This window comes from Scyliorhinus torazame, chromosome 2 (genome assembly GCF_047496885.1).
Source record: "Scyliorhinus torazame isolate Kashiwa2021f chromosome 2, sScyTor2.1, whole genome shotgun sequence".
Taxonomy (NCBI): Eukaryota; Metazoa; Chordata; class Chondrichthyes; order Carcharhiniformes; family Scyliorhinidae; genus Scyliorhinus; species Scyliorhinus torazame.
The window spans coordinates 230,290,681-230,304,263 of NC_092708.1; the positions used below are offsets into that span (position 1 = coordinate 230,290,681).

General features: G+C 50.2%; 1 long non-coding RNA gene across 2 annotated transcripts in view; it reads left to right on the plus strand.

Moving 5' to 3' along the window:
• The window catches only part of LOC140407856 (uncharacterized), a 261,987-nt gene extending 250,955 nt beyond the window's left edge, over positions 1-11,032 (plus strand). Inside the window, exon 4 of one of the 2 annotated variants that reach the window (XR_011939842.1) lies at positions 1,447-1,605. This is a non-coding gene — a long non-coding RNA (uncharacterized lncRNA). Of the gene's footprint in view, positions 1-1,446; positions 1,606-10,982 lie in introns of those variants that run through there. The other variant, XR_011939843.1, reaches the window with a different exon arrangement.
• Positions 11,033-13,583: the final 2,551 nt, after the last annotated feature.

Sequence of the window (13,583 nt, forward strand, 5' to 3'; positions counted from 1 at the left end):
CCCACATTCGCCCCACCACTTTGTTCGAACGTTCTTTTTAATAACCCGCTCATTCCAGTTTTTCTTCCACAATAAAAGTCCACGCTTCATCCGCCGTCTCAAAGTAGTGGTGCCTCCCTCGATACGTGACCCACAGTCTTGCCGGTTGCAGCATTCCAAATTTTATCTTCTTTTTATGAAGCACCGCCTTGGCCCGATTAAAGCTCGCCCTCCTTCTCGCCACCTCCGCACTCCAGTCTTGATAAACGCGGATCACCGCGTTCTCCCATTTACTGCTCCGAGTTTTCTTCGCCCATCTAAGGACCATTTCTCTATCCTTAAAACGGAGGAATCTCACCACTATGGCTCTGGGAATTTCTCCTGCTCTCGGTCCTCGCGCCATCACTCGGTATGCTCCCTCCACCTCCAACGGACCCGCCGGGGCCTCCGCTCCCATTAACGAGTGCAACATCGTGCTCACATATGCCCCGACGTCCGCTCCCTCCACACCTTCAGGAAGACCAAGAATCCTCAGGTTGTTCCTCCTTGCGTTGTTTTCCAGTGCCTCCAACCTTTCCGCACATCGTTTCTGATGTGCCTCCTGCGTCTCCGTCTTCACCACCAGGCCCTGTATGTCGTCCTCATTCTCGGCTGCCTTTGCCTTCACGACCCGAAGCTCCCGCTCCTGGGTCTTTTGTTCCTCCTTTAGCCCTTCGATCGCCTGTAGTATCGGGGCCAACAGCTCTTTCTTCATTTCCTTTTTGATCTCTTCCACACAGCATTTCAAGAACTCTTGTTGTTCAGGGCCCCATGTTAAACTGCCACCTTCCGACGCCATCTTGGTTTTTGCTTGCCTTCCTTGCCGCTGTTCTAAAGGATCCACTGCAATCTGGCCACTTTCTCCTCCTTTTTCCATCCGTATCCAGGGGGGATTCCCTTCTGGTTTACTGCACAGTGTTTTTAGCCGTCACAATTGCCGTTGGGGCTCCTATCAAGAGGATATATTGCCGCACCCGGAAGTCTAAAACACTCATCTTTAGTAGTCCTGTTGATCAGAGACAGAGTGAAATTTTAACACACTCGAAACTTATTCAGTTACTCGGAGTTAAAATTGGACCAACATGTTTAATGTTGAGAGCATTGCCAAGGTTTTGACCCTGCCCACAATATCTAACATAAATATATGTGACAGCAATAATTGAAGTAACAACAACCATTCTGAAGAAGTATTTTTCAAAAGTTAATGAACTTTTGCCTGGGCTGCCGAATATCCTGCGATGGGTCCCGTCACAGCGAGGATGGAAAATCTCGGGCATCAACTCTGTCATTCTCTCCTCACAGATACTGCCAGACCTGCTGCGTTTTTCCAGCGCATTCTGCTTTTATTTCAGATATTCAGCAACTGCAGTATTTTGTTTTTATTGTAACATCCATTTCTGACCTCTTCTCCCCCTTCTCCCTAGCCAGGATCCATCCCCACCCCATTTGGTCGCTTCTGTTAGCCAGCTGTATCCACAGCTGGACAATCTTCCACAGTCTGAAGCTGATGGGTGGGGACAGAGCATCCCTAATGGCACCCGTGGCTTAAACTGGAAAGTAAAACTGATTTCAATGTCCCGACTGTGGCCTTGGGCAGGTGTTGTAAGTACAATGCAGGCTTTGCACTTCTTTTGGCCTGAGGTTGAATTTCGTCTTTCGGAATGGGTGGCCGTCTTTGTGTTAATGCTAAATGAAAAAAGAGAAATAAAGAACTTACATTTTTATGGCGCCTTCACAGCCCCAGGATGTCCCAATCCACTTGGCCGTGAATGAAGGACATTTTTGAAGCAGCCACAGTTGTCATGTAGGGAACGTGGTTGTCAGTTGTGAAAAGTTAGATCCCAAAAAACAGGTTATAATGATCAGATAACCTTTTTTTCAGTGATGGTGGGAGACTGGAGAAAACCTCTTTATTCCTAAAATTGCCTGAGAGATCCTTAACACGCACTTGGACTTAGGTTTTACGTCTCATCCTAAGTGTCCATCAAACACTTGCTACTGTGATATTTATGCATGATTACAAATGCCAAAAAGCATTATTGCATCTTACAGGAGGTTAAATAACATTATCTGAATGGGAGCTGCTCTCATCCTCAACCTTCAGGCTGGACAAGAACATTTGTCAGGCACTCACCAAGGCACTTCACAAGAATACCCAAGAGTACAAAGTGAAACAACTACTTATATTCTACGAGAAGACAATTCTGACTGGTTGACAAGTGGACAATGCTTGGCAGTTATCGATCAGTCAACATTAATTGTTGCAATCATCACAGAAACAGGCATAGAAAATAGAGGCAGGAGGAGGCCTTTTGACCCTTTGAGCCTGCTCTGCCATTCAGTATGATCATGGCTGATCATCAAGTTCAATACCCTGATCCCGCCTTCCCCCCATATTCCTTGATCCTTTTAGCCCAAGAGCTATATCTAATTCCTTCTTGAAATGACACAACGAATCATGGGAATCATGGCTATGTCTCTCCTAATCAGAGTCCACTTGCCAACCAATCTTCTCATACAGTATGAATTGTTGTTGTCCACTTATAAAGGTATTCTTGGTGAGTGCACGATGAAAAGCTTAGACTGCCTCTTTTTTTCACCTGTACTCATGTTCTGTACAACCAAACTATTAATTATATATTCTTTGTAAATATGGCTTTTGAGTTCCTTGTTACAAAAGGGAAAATACGATAGGACAGCTAAGATGATCAGCCAGATTTTCCCTTCCTGAGACTAAGTGATGATGCCGGGGCAGGATTAGTAAAGATCTATGACAGCAAAATTGGCGCCGCACCTGGACCAATTCATCGACTGTTGAGGGGCTAGCACTGGCCCAACATGGAACAGGATCGATTCCAATGGAAAACTGTGCTGGATTCACCGGGGTCGGATTGGCACTCAAGAGGCTGAGGAGCTGCAGCTGCATATTAGCACTCCACTCCCCACACACAAACATCCCAGCCAACAAGGTGGCAATGGTTGCAGTGGAGCGCGCCCATCCCGTTGATGAGTTGGCTGTGACCAGAGGGTAGCTAGTGGAGTGGTCTGGGGGGGATACCCATACAAACAGTGGCGCTAAGTTCACAGTGGACAGTCAGCGGCGTGCGCAGTCGCATGACTACCTGGCAGGCTCCGGCAATGGTGTTCCATGTACCGTCCATCTCAACCCCACAACCAAACTCCTGGCCACCCCCGCTACTGCTCCCGGCCCTGTCAGAAGCCTCGGCCTTGGCACAACTGTCAGCACACTGTGGCGAAGTTGGACACTTTCCGTACCCCTCTCTCCCCCTCATCAGGCATGGCGCCTGTTTCACGATATTTGAAAGCACAAGTGAACCTCGCCGTTGGGAATTCCCTCCGTGGAGGCAGGTGATCGTGGAGGCCCCGGAGAATACCGGGTCAGGCCCGCTGATGATATGCCAATGGCGTTTACTGTACGTGCGGAATGGAACGCATTGACGCCGCTGTCGAGGAGCAGGAGAACTTCAATTTGGCGTGAACCCGGCACCCGCCCGAATTCAGAGTTAAAATTGATTCTCCACCCAATCACTTTTCGCGGTTCTGGCGCCAGCTGACGGAGAATCCTGCCCAATGTCTTTGATAACTGTACACTGAAAGTGTAATTTACTTTTTAGAGCAATTTTAATATTTAAAACAATGTCACTGTGGGGTACAAAAACCTTACTATCTCCTTCTTTCTTTTGTTCAAAGTCAGAAATTATTATATTCTGATCTCCACAGCCAGATTTGGTCTGTAATTTTGGAGATCGCATAGTAATGATGAGTTACAGATCCAATTGATGCACCATCAATTACTACAAAGACGAGAGAAGTGCATCAATTTATTGAGCAAAGATTTTAAAACGATGGAACTTTGCATCAAGCCTGATTGCCTACAGCTGAGCCCTCAGGCAGCCAACGCTACGTCTGCTTTTGACCACTGGCTAGCCTGCTTCGAAAGCTACCTCCGAACATCCACTGAGGAACCCTCGGACGCACAGAAACTCCAGGTCCTTTATTCACGGGTGAGCCCTGACATTTTTTCCCTCGTCTGGGATGCGCCCACTTACACTGAAGCAATGGAGCTCCTGAAAGGACATTACGTTCGGCCAGTCAACAAACTATACGCCAGGCACCTCCTGTCCATGAGACAGCAACTCCCCGGTGAGTCCCTAGACGATTTCTGGTGTGCCCTGCACATCCTGGGGCGGAACTGTGACTGCCAGGCCATTTCGGCAGTCCAGCATACAGAACTTTTAATCAGAGACGCCTTAGTTACGGGCATGGGGTCGGCGTACAACCGCCTGCGCCTATTGGAAGGGGGTACGCTTGATCTTGCGGGAACCAGGCAGCTCGCCAATTCGTTAACAGTGGCCTCCCGTAACGTCCAGTCGTACGCCACCGACCACACGGCACCCTCATGGGCATCATGGGCCCCACCAGCTATCGACCCCAGCCCACCGCAAGCCTGCGCCGCGTGGCAGCCAGCCAACTCCAGGGGCCCAAATGCTACTTCTGCGGGCAGAACAAACACCCCCGGCAACGCTGCCTGGCGCGGAAAGAAGGGAAAGAATTTTGCTGCTGTGTGCCAGGCCTGGTTGGTCGCCTCTGTTTCTAGGCCCAGCGTTCCTACACCCCCCACGTGCGGCCTACGGGCGCCGCCATTTTCCTCCTCGCAAGCCACGTGCGGCCCGCGAGCACCGCCAACTTCTTCTCCGCAGGCCACGTGCGGACCGTGGGTGCCGCCATCTTTAATGCTGCCCGCCATGTGCGCCCCGTGGGCGCCGCCATCTTCAGCGCCATTTTGGACGCCGCCTCAGGACCCCTGCTCGTCGGGAAGCTCGCCTGGCCGTTCATCGCCTGCCACCACCGCTGACCAGCCCGGGGCCTCCCAGCATCGGCCGCAGCTCGCCTCTATCACCTTGGATCAGTCCCGGCCCCACAACCTCGCAACCGCAACGACAACAGTGAAAATCGATGGGCACAAGATGCCCTGCCTTTTTGACTCCGGAAGCACGGAAAGCTTCATCCACCCCACGACGGTAAGGCGCTGCTCCCTCGCAGTACACCCCATTACCCAGAAAATATCCCTGGCCTCCGGATCCCATTCTGTGGAAATCCGGGGGTACTGCTTCGCGACCCTCATCGACCAAGGGGTAGAGTTCAGCAACTTCCAGCTCTACGTCCTCCCCCACCTCTACGCTGCCCTGATACTCGGCCTGGACTTCCAGTGCCACCTCCAAAGCTTAACTTTAAAATTCGGCGGACCCCTACCCCCTCTCACCGTATGCGGCCTCACGCCCCTTAAGGTTGATCCACCTTCCTTGTTTGCAAACCTCACCCTGGATTGCAAACCTGTCACCAGCAGGAGCAGACGGTACAGTGCCCAGGACAGGACCTTCATCAGGTCTGAGGTCCAGCGGCTTCTGCGGGAAGGCATCATTGAGGCCAGCAACAGCCCCTGGAGAGCCCAAGTGGTAGTAGACTGGGGAGAAGCACAGGGTGGTCATTGACTACAGTCAGACCATCAATCGGTACATGCAGCTCGACGCGTACCCCCTCCCACGCATATCTGGCATGGTCAATCAGATTGCACAGTATCGGGTCTTTTCCACAGTGGACCTGAAGTCCGCCTACCACCAGCTCCCCATCCGCCCGGAGAACCGCCAATATACTGCGTTCGAAACAGATGGCCGCCTCTATCACTTCCTTAGGGTTCCCTTCGGCATCACGAATGGGATCTCGGTCTTTCAACGTGAGATGGACCGAATGGTTGACCGGTATGGACTGCGGGCTACCTTCCTGTACCTAGACAACGTCACAATCTGCGGCCACGATCAGCAGGACCATGACGCTAATCTTCTAAAATGTCTCCACACTGCCAAACTACTTAATCTCACGTACAATAAGGAGAAATGTGTGTTCCGCACCAACCGCTTAGCCACGCTTGGCTATGTCGTGGAAAATGGAGTTCTAGGGCCCGACCCCGACCGCATGCGCCCCCTCATGGAACTCCCTCTCCCCCACTGCCCCAAGGCCCTGAAACGATGCCTGGGGTTCTTCTCCTATTACACCCAGTGGGACCTTACCTATGCGGACAAGGCCTGCCCACTCATTCAGTCCACAGTCTTTCCCCTGATGGCTGAGGCCCACCAGGCCTTTAACCACATCAAGGCAGACATCGCCAAGGCCATGATGCATGCAGTCGCTGAGTCCCTCTCCTTTCAGGTCGAGAGCAATGCATCGGACGTAGCTCTGGCCGCCACCCTCAACCAAGCAGGCAGGCCAGTGGCATTTTTTTCCCGCACCCTCCATGCCTCCGAAATTCGGCACTCCTCCGTCGAAAAGGAGGCCCAAGCCATTGTGGAAGCTGTGCGGCATTGGTGGCATTACCTGGCCGGCAGGAGATTCACTCTCCTCACTGACCAACGGTCGGTTGCCTTCATGTTCAATAATACACAGCGGGGCAAGATCAAAAACGATAAGATCTTGAGGTGGAGGATCAAGCTCTCCACCTACAATTACGAGATTTTGTATCGCCCCGTGAAGCTCAACAAGCCCCCCGATGCCCTATCCCGCGGTACATGTGCCAGCGCACAAGTGGACCGACTCCGGGCTCTACACAATGGCCTCTGTCACCCGGGGGTCATCCGGTTCTTCCACTTCATCAAGGCCCGCAATCTGCCCTACTCCATTGAGGAGGTCAGGGCTGTCAGCAGAGACTGCCAGGTCTGCGCGGAGTGCAAACCGCACTTCTACCGGCCAGATCGAGCACACCTGGTGAAGGCCTCCCGCCCCTTTGAGCGCCTCAGCATGGATTTCAAAGGGCCCCTCCCCTCCACCGACCGCAACACGTACTTTCTGAATGTGGTCGATGAGTACTCCCGGTTTCCCTTCGCCATCCCATGCCCCGATATGACTTCTGCCACGGTCATTAAAGCACTCAACAGTATCTTCGCCCTGTTCGGTTTCCCCACTTACGTCCACAGCGACTGGAGATCCTCTTTTATGAGCGATGAGTTGCGTCAGTTTCCGCTCAGCAAGGGCATTGCCTCGAGCAGGACGACCAGCTACAACCCCCGAGGAAACGGGTAGGTGGAGAGGGAGAACTCAACGGTCTGGAAGGCCGTCCTGCTGGCCCTACGGTCTAGAAATCTCCCAGTCTCCCGCTGGCAGGAGGTCCTCCCCGACGCGCTCCACTCCATCCGATCGCTCCTCTGCACCACAACTAACGAAACCCCCCATGAACGTCTCTTTGCCTTCCCCAGGAAGTCCACCTCTGGGGTCTCTTTCCCAACATAGCTGACAGTTCCTGGACCCATCCTCCTTCGCAAACACGTGCGGACCCATAAGTGGGACCCGTTGGTCGAAAGAGTCCACCTCCTGCACGCGAACCCGCAGTACGCCTACGTGGCGCACCCCGATGGGCGCCAGGACACAGTCTCCCTCCGGGACCTGGCATCCGCTGGATCCCCACCCACGGCCCCTCATCTGACAGCCCCCCCCCTCCGGTTGCCCCATTCAACCCAGCGTCACTCCCCCTCCCACCAGCGCACCCCACCGCAGCCCCCGCCCCAGGAGGATCCGTCCTCCCACTGGTTCCACTCGGGGGTGACGAAGACGAGGACAACACGCTCCCGGAGTCACAGGTGACCAAGTCGGCGCCCGCATCACCACCAGGACTGAGGCGATCACAGTGGAGGATCAAGGCCCCCGACAGACTGAACTTGTAAAATTTTTTCCCCTGCCCCCGCCGGACTCTTACAGTTAGTGGTGACTACCACACCAATAATGTACAATTGAATCTAACTGGACTCGAACATCTGTAGTTCCACCTTTGATGTTGATTCACTGCCAGACTGCAGCACCAGCTGCAATGGGGAAAGGGTTGCACATATGACAAATGCTATGTGAGGGGGGAGAAAGAGCAGATAGAAAGATATGAGCGGCTTGACAATGATCACATCTAGTTATTGCAGAGCAGAAATTAACAAGCCAGACAAAAAGCTGTATAACAAGCCAGATCAGCAAAGTTTTAAGTTTTAGGAAATAAGAATGAAACTGTAACGTGCAATAGCCAAACCACACTTTGAATACTATTGAGGCAGAAGGGAAGCATTTTGAAAGCAACAACAACTTGCATTTATATAGCATCTTTAACCTCGCAAAACATCCCAAAGTATCTCTCAGGAGCGCTATCATTCATAATAGAAATGGTTAAACTTTTTGTTACATCTATGAAAGAAGGGGATGAGAGGCAGTGATCAAACAAACACAATAGAATCACCTGTGAGGCAGTTTCTAGTACCCCTGGGACAAAGAGAGAGACACTGCCAGAAACAGAGACATGCCAGATGGATGATCAGCGACCTTATTTATTTCTTGGATCATAGGAAACAACAGGAGTAGATAGGAAGGGAAGGTGGGCATTAGAAGGAAATTGCTCGAAAACAGGGCCGTTTTCCACCTGTCCTTGGCTCCTGATCCCGCTCCTGGCTAACGGTGGTCTGCTTCCCACCGCCGAGAAACATGGCGCTAGGAGGGCAGAGAATCTCACCCAAAGTTATGGGCTGGATTCTCCATTGCCCGACGCCGATATCGTAATCGGCGATCAGACGGAGAATCGACTCCAACGCCCAAATCGGGGCCGGCGCCGGTTTGACGCCGGTCAGCCATGCTCCGCCCCCTCGGAAATGGTGCAATCGCGTCACACGCCGGGCGCCATTGCAGTGGCATTGGCGCATCATTGGCAGGCGCTCGCACAATGCTCTGCCCCCGATGGCCGAGTTCCCGATGGCATGGGACACGTGTGGTCTCAGCGGTCAGGAACCCAGCGTGACAGCTGCGGACTGTGTCCGGCGCCACCATACTTGGCCGGGATCCGTGCCGCTGGCCGGGGGGGGGGGGGGGGAGTTTCCGCGAGGGCTGGGGGACTGGTGGAGGGTGGCCAGGAGGTGGCCTGTGGGGTCGCGGATGGCAGGTCGGGTCCGCGCACGGTTGCCGCCATGTTGTACGGCGCGACAGCTGCATGTCATCAGCCGTGGACATGTGCAGCCAGGGACCCAGCCATTGTCTGGCCATTTCTGCCGCGGGAGCCATGCGTTCATCCAGCGCCACTCCTAGCCCCTCACCCATCTCGGAATCGGTGAGGAGTCAACGGCGATTTTGTGATCGTAAACCTAACGCCAATACTCCGTTCGAGCCGACACCAAGCCGCTGAAATCCAGCCCAACGTGTCTTCTTTAAAGGAGAAGAGGAGTCAGATTGGATTCAAAACCATAACTCTTTTTTTTTCTCTCCACAGATGCAGCCAGGCTTTTCCAGCATTAAGAGAGTGTCCAACTTACTTTAAACATCATGGGAAATTGTTAATTTTATATACTAGTGTTTCATGTATTTTGTCTGTTACTGTTTAGGCATTATATTTTACATTATAAAAACTGGAATGTGCTAACACCTGTATTTTCAGGTTCCACATGCATTAAACCAAAACAAATTACAAGCGATGTACCAATTCAATGCTGCAGAAGTGGTTTCTTCAAGGAAATTGTAGCAATAGTAATTTTAGCTGTAATCCAACTAAAGCAAAGTGCAATTTATCTAACGCAATGGGCTGGATTCTCCAATTCTGTCCGCAGGTTCCGTCTGGTCTTACGACCAGAAAGTCGGCGCCACCCCCGCACTGATCTTCCACCTGGTGGGGGGCTAGCAGCCGTGCAGCGTAGGATACGGCCAAGAATGGACGGGTCCGTGGCCGCGCATGCGCAAGGCGGCGGCCTGCGGCTGCGGCGCCGGATACACGTGGACCCGGACTGCCAAAGATTGCTCACCTGTAATCCCCCTCATCGCCCCCAGACCACCCCCCCACCCCAGTCCCCCCAGCCCCGGCCGAAGCCCCTCTTGCCAGTGGAACGTCTCCCCCCCGACTATGGCGGTGCTGGACACAGCCCGCAGCCACCACACGAGGTCACCGAAAGTTGTGAGGACACGCGCCCCACACCTTCGGGGACTCGGCCTATCGGTGGCGGAGCATTGGGGGAGGGCCTCAGGTGACGTTCTGAGGCCGTCCATACGGCCTGCGGCGTACTCCCGGAGCATCACAAAAACGCTGTCCCCAATTCCAGCGTAAAATCGCCAAATGCGATTTTGGCGCTGGCAATTGGAGAATCCCACCCAATAGAACATAGAACATAGAACGATACAGCGCAGTACAGGCCCTTCGGCCCTCGATGTTGCACCTCACCACTCTTTGCGTAAAGAACCTACCTCTGACCTCTGTCCTATATCTATTACCCCTCAGTTTAAAGCTATGTCCCCTCGTGCCAGCCATTTCCATCCGCGGGAGAAGGCTCTCACTGTCCACCCTATCTAACCCCCTGATCATTTTGTATGCCGCTATTAAGTCTCCTCTTAACCTTCTTCTCTCCAACGAAAACAACCTCAAGTCCATCAGCCTTTCCTCATAAGATTTTCCCTCCATACCAGGCAACATCCTGGTAAATCTCCTTTGCACCCGCTCCAATAGATGGAGTTCGCTCTAAAATGCCAAACACTCAATCCAAAGGGACTTTTCTTATAGTGACGAACTCAGTCCAAGAACTGATTAACAGTTATTGATTAATTTTGGTGCAGCTGGGAGGTGGGAGGTAGGCCGACCTGGACAGTTGATGAAGGAAAATCTTCGGGACCCACAAGCGGTGTTGTGGCTTCTTGTGCACTGGGGACGCAGTGACAGAGTCATATTGTCACTGGACTTGGAATCCAGAGACCCTTGGCAAGATCTGGGGACCTGGGTTCAAATCCCACTGCTGCAGATGGTAAAGATGATTTTAATTATCTGCAAGTAATAGTCTAATGATGACAATGAAACCATTGTTGATTGTCATAAATCCTATCCTTTAGAGAATTTTTTAAAATTGAAGTAACATTAACATGAAGGCTGCCTCTCTCTTCTAACTTCTCAGTTCGAATTTCTACATCTTCTGAAGGATCTTGAACACACAATCTACAACAGGTGTGTAATCAGAACCCTGATATTTTTGGTTGTCTTTTTTTTGCACACAGACACAAACACCACATCCACAATGGTATGCTGTTACTTTCCAAAACAGTCATAAATGTTACTGCAAAGTTTTTTTAATTTGCCTTTGAAGAAAAGTTACTGGGTAGAAAGTTTGGAAACTTAAAGGAAAATATCTCATCAACACCATATGACCGTAAGGTATAGAAATAGAATTGGGCCATTCGGCCCATCGAGTCTGCTCCGCCATTCGATCATGGCAGATATATTTCTCATCCCCACTCTCCGTCTTTCTCCCCATAACCCCTGATCCCCTTATTAATCAAGAACCTATTGATCTCTGTCTTTACGACATTCAGTGACTTGGCCTCCATAGCCCTCTGGCTGAAAAAGTTCCTCCTCATCTCAGTTTTAAAGGATCGTCCCTTCAGTCTGAGGCTGTGCCCTCATGTTCTAGTCTCTACTACTAATGAAAGCATCTTCTCCACGTCTACTCTATCTAGGCCTCTCAGTATTCTGTAATTTTCAAATAGATCCCCCCTCATCCTTCTGAATACCATCGAGTTGCCCTGTACTATAGCATCGAAATGCACTCCACATGCTCAAACTTCATAAGTCAAATTCAGTTCCCAGAGTCACAACTGAAATGGTGCCACTTGGCACAAGGATGTCATTGCTGCGTGAAAAGTTTACAGTCAGTTAATTTTATTAATAAGGGCTGGCATAGGCCCTCTGATGTCCAGGAAATTATGAGGGGTCTGGACAGATTAGATGGGAAGAAATTGTTCCATTGGAAGAAGGATCGAGAAACAGAGGACACTAGGTTAAGGTAATTGGCAAAAGAACCAACAACAAGAGGAGGAAGAACGTTTTTACACAGCGAGTAGTTAGGATCTGGAATGCACTGCTTGAGAGTATGCTAGTGGCAGATTCAATCATGCCTTTCAAAAGGAAATCAGATAATTATCTGAAGAGAAAAGAATTTGCAGGGCTGTGGGGAAAAGTTGGGGAATGGGATTAGTTGTATTGCTCTTACACCAATCCAGCATAGACACAACATGCTGAATGGCCTCCTTCTGAGCTGTAACCACCCTCTGATTCTATAACTATAAACAGAGGTAAGATTATGAACACACACTGGTGTAATGTTAACCTACTAGATCTAATATTATTCCATTTGCTTATAGTTGATTGAACATTATGACCTGGTAGAAGAATTTGAGTAGCCAGTAGTACTAAGGGATCTTAATTGTTTGGATGAACATTAAGCCAGGCAGCCCAATTTAAATCCCGTCTACCACTGCTTTGTCCATCTGACCAATCCATTTTTATCTTGCTGTAGCCTACGACCCTCTTCTTCACTGTTAACCACCCTACCAATCTTGGTAAATATTTCTTTTGTTTTTACCATTTGAAGGTGATGACAGTTCAATTGATATATAAATGATTAAGCATTATGAAATACCTGGCGAGTATTAAATGTCTTTAATCTTATTCAGGGGCCACGGTTAGTGAACAAGTCTGATTTCAATCTTGTGGCCCACTGAGATGGAGGAGGGCCTCTCACGCAGCCCATTCACCAGCCTAAGTTGCCCATCATTGATCTAGAATGGATAAAACTGAGACATGGAATATATGTCTTTATTGTCTGCTCACCATAGTGAGGGGAATGGAATATTTTATTTTGTGTAAATGTCCTTCCATTTTATTCCTTTATTTCCCCTCTCTTTTATTTTGCTATGACATTTTTAATCCAAGGCTTATTAATGGACATGTCACTTTAAGGCAAGCAGCCTGTAAGCAGCCTGTATCTTTAATTCAAGCAGGAAGAATCCGGAAGGCTGTGCTGGTTTAAATTGGAAGCTGCAGACTGGCCGGCATCAGTGACAGAGAGGTGGGTTGGGTCTCGTTGTGATTGATTTGGCTGGTGGCCAATGAATTGGCCAAAAGGGCTGCTCTCTGCCCGGTAATAGATGGTGATTGGATATTATTCCACTGGAATCCTTTTCAGAGTCCTGAGGTTCCATTTTGGTTTCAGTTTTGATTCTGGCAGCATGATGAAGAGATACACTAACTCTCTCTAGAAAGATCCAGCTAACTCTCTCCAGAAGGACACTGTGAGGGCTGACTCACTCTCCAGAAAGCCACTCGGTGCTCTCTCTTGGAACTGTACAGAGGCCTGAAGACAAACCACGAATGAAAAGCAAAGTTTGGTGTAGAATAAAGAGCCTTTCTAGGAAATGCTACAAGCAATATAACTCTCTCCAGAAAGCTGCTGGGAGCATTATAACTCTGTCCACAAATCTGCTAAAAGTTGTCAATGCTGCATTCTTAAAACCACAGATACCTGAATGAATCCACAGTGAAATCCTTGTACTGAAGACCCAGATTGAAGCAATGTTGTTTAAAACAAAACACCATCTGAAGAAAAGACTCTTACCTTTTCATTTTCATCCTTATTATTTTTCACCCCTTCCCCCTCCCCTGTGTTTGTTTGTCTTCTGTGCGTGGGTAGAGGGTGGGGGAAGTTAAAGTGGGAGTGAGA